The sequence below is a fragment of the Psammomys obesus genome, unplaced genomic scaffold (assembly GCF_907164565.1).
Source record: "Psammomys obesus unplaced genomic scaffold, mPsaObe1.curated_primary_1811, whole genome shotgun sequence".
In the NCBI taxonomy this organism is placed as follows: Eukaryota; Metazoa; Chordata; class Mammalia; order Rodentia; family Muridae; genus Psammomys; species Psammomys obesus.
In genome coordinates this window covers 92,894-96,478 of record NW_026590654.1, presented here as the reverse complement: position 1 = coordinate 96,478, position 3,585 = coordinate 92,894, and positions in this window count along the sequence as shown.

Below are 3,585 nucleotides of genomic sequence, written 5' to 3'. Positions count from 1 at the left end.
GCCGGAGCCCGTCCCGGGGCCCCTGGGGTCGCTCGGGGTGGGGGCAGGGCGGGGACGCACGCCGGGGGCTGCGGCCGGCCAGCGCGGCCCGACGCGGGGTCGCGAGGACCTGGCTCTCCCCTCAGCACCAGGCCGCCGCCGCCATTTTGCCTTCGCTCCGTGTCGCCGCCGCCGCCGCCGCCGCCGCCGTCCGCCGCGGGTTTCCCGGATGTGGGCATTTCCCGGCGTCGCTTGCGCGGGGGCCGAGGACTGGGGGCTCCAGGCCGCCCCGCTGGGGCCGGGAGCGAGCCGCGGGCCGGCCGCCTCGAGTCGGGCCGAGCGCCGCAGCCGAGAGCGGGGTCTGTCCCGCCGCGTCCGGCTCCGCTCCGCGCCCCGGCGCGCCCGGCGAGCGTGGGTCCCACCGGGAAAGGGCGGTGAGCGGCGCTCCCAGGCCGGGACCGCTTGAGGCGAGACGTGCACGGCCCGAAGAAAACCCGCGTTTTCGCGAGTTTGGAGCGTACGTGGGTTTTGGAATCAGCCAGACGGGACCTGTGGTTGGCAGGGTTCGGTCAGTCACATCTGCAGCAGAGGTCCTCGTAGCCATGGTTGGAGTAAACGGGCCCGGTCACCAGTTTTGTTTATGAAATGGAATCTGCCGTTCGGGAAGCATCGTCGACTTCGACCTGAAAATGTAGTGTTGTCTTTTGTGGGGATGAGGTCCACATAGGGCGCTCCAGGCAGCCCGCGGTGGGCCGCAACTCCGCATCTCCCGCCGCTCTCCACCTTCCCACGTGCTGAGATTCTAAACGTTGCCAGCCACTGTCCTGTCTATCCTCTGAAGTGTGAACACCTACCCCAGTTTTGCCGATAGGAAACACGCGCAATTACTATTCAGCTAATCGCGCTTCCTTCTTAAAATCATCTGCCTTCAGAATTACACTTTTTTACAAAAAGATTTTATTTCTTTATTCTTGAATGCTCTGTGTGCTCGTACACATCTGCATGCCAGAAGAGGGCAGTAGAGGGTACAGATGGTTGTGAGCCACCGTGTGGTTGCTGGGAATTGAACTTAGGATCTCTGAGAACAGACAGAGCCCTTAACCACTGACCCATCTCTCCAGCCCAGCTAATCTCTTTTGTCTTAGACTAAAAAGTGAAAACATTAACATCACTGCGTAAACAGAAATCAAACCATGCTATGCACGTACCGTACCTTGGAACATTTTAGTTTTCACTTTGAGGCTGGCCTCACTAAGTTATATGGGCTGACTTTGAACTCATTTTGTAGGCCAGGCCAGCCTTTGAACTTGGCGATCTTTATACCTCAGCCTTCGATGTAGCTGAGATAACAGGCTCTGTTATTGTTTTTAAAATGATGCACACAACAGAGAGTATATGAAAGAGTTTATTTGGAGAAAGGTAAGCAGAAGAGAGGTAGGGCCTGGGTGAGTCATTAGGGCAAAGACAGAATTAGAGGGACAGAAGTGGGGTGGAGGCGTTGCCCGACAGAGAAAGGGGGGAGAGCTGGAGAGAGGGCAAGAGAGGTGGACTGAGAGAGACAAAGCAGCAAATTGGTCCTTTAATCTCCTGCGCAGCTGAACCACATCTGCCCGGTGCATCTGCCACACACCTGGCAGTGACACTTGATGACATCATAGGTTACTAGGCAACCCAGAAGCAGATTTCCTATTTGCTAACAGGCTCAATTCTGCTCCCCCGCCCCCCCTTCCAGGTTAATTACTGGGTACTACTGCACCAAAAGTTCAGCTGTGAAAACTCAGATGATCAAATCTGGAGGCTGGGGAAAATACTGAGGGGGAGGGGGCAGGTATTTAGTGTGGTTGCTGCCATTGCTTTAGATCTGTTTTCTTAGTAAAATCCTTACTGTGGTTTCAGCCCACTCTGCTGTTGAAAGCTTCCTGCAAATTCCTGCAAATGGAAGTCCTTATCTTGTAACTTTGATGATACTTAAATTTTTAAGAGATGTATAATTAAGTGAACCATGTCTGGTTGAACTATTAACCATAACCAAGGTGTAGGCATAAGGTTATTGTGTAATTTAAATGCTGATTTCTGTACCCCTTCCCCTCCATATCTGGTTGCAATCCTTGTTCTAATGACAGTGTTCTGTAAATACTGCTCCCCAATTGTCCCGCTATGTCAATAAAACATCTTATAGCTAATTGCTGAGTAGAGGAAATAGAGCTGTACTTCTTGCCAGCCAGGGGAGGAGGAGTTAGAAGAGGAAGTAGGGGATTCAGCCATATAAGAGGTCCAGGTGACATCAGGAGAGGAGCTGGAGCAGGAAAGCTACAAAATGCAGGTATCTCTGGGATGCAAGCTGAGAGGAAACCGGATTACCTTAGAGGGCACTAACTGCTCAATTATTGTGTTGTGAAGCTTATTATTTAACAAATACACAAGTCTCAGCTATTTGTGTGATAGGTTAAGAAACTTAAGAGTTTTATAAACACTAAGGAGCTGGAGCTGCTTCTTGGGAAGGTTAAGTCACTGTCAAGCCAGGGTGGAGTGGCCCATGAAAGATCCTTGGGAAAGCAGGGGAGCAGTGGGGGACAGGCCAAAGGACCCAAACCAGCTTCTAACCTGGAGCTAAGGCTGGGAGAGGACCAGCATTACAAACTTTGCAATGATTATATGAAATCATTTTGCAAATATTTTCAACCTTTAATAATCAGAGTAATTACCTTTGCAACATTTTCTGAATTAGCACTTTTATTAATGTTAGAAAACTACCACTAAGCTTAAGAGAAGTTGTAATTCTAGAATATATATTGTTCAGAAGAATATATATTGTTGATGTGAAAGTTATTTTTTTTTAAATAATTTGGCTTATGTGAGGTGTAAGCATGCACTGACAAGCCGGGGAATCTTGGTAGGTGATGTAGCTACTTCTCAAGGGGAGAAGCCATTTGCCATCCTTTGAAACAGCTGAACCCCATGCTGCCTTGTGTGCACAGCAACCCACCTTATACCTGTTTCTGTTGGAGATTTATATATATATAATATGTATGTACCACAGGTGCCTGATGCCTCCAGAGGTCTAAACAGAATGCCAGATCTCCTGGAACTGGAGTTACAGATGGCTGTGAGTCATCATGTGGGTGCTGGGAATTGAACCTGGGTCCTCCGCAAGAGTAGTAAGTGCTTTTTTTTTTTTTTTTTTTTTTCCTTTTTGCTTTGTTTTTTGTTTTCCAGACAGGGTTTTTCTGTGTACCCCTGGCTGTCCTGGGACTTTGCTCTGTATACTAGAGGCTGGCCTTGAACTCAAGAGATCCACCGGCTTGCCTCTGCCTTCTGAGTACTGGGATTAAAGACATGTGCCACCACTGCCTGGGTGAGTAGCCAAGTGCTCTTATACCACTGAGTTATCTCTAGCCCGTAGCTACATAGTTTTAATTCACATAATTTGGCTTGTATTCTACATTGTTGTTTATGTTATAGAAATGTTAAGTTAAATGAAGGCATGTGTTAAACAGCACTGGGACCCTCCAATGTTCTACACTCTCAAGATCTTTTGCCATCAGTCATTGATCAGGTTCTAATAGTGTTGAGGAAGAAACCAACCAACAAGCCAAAACTGGACAA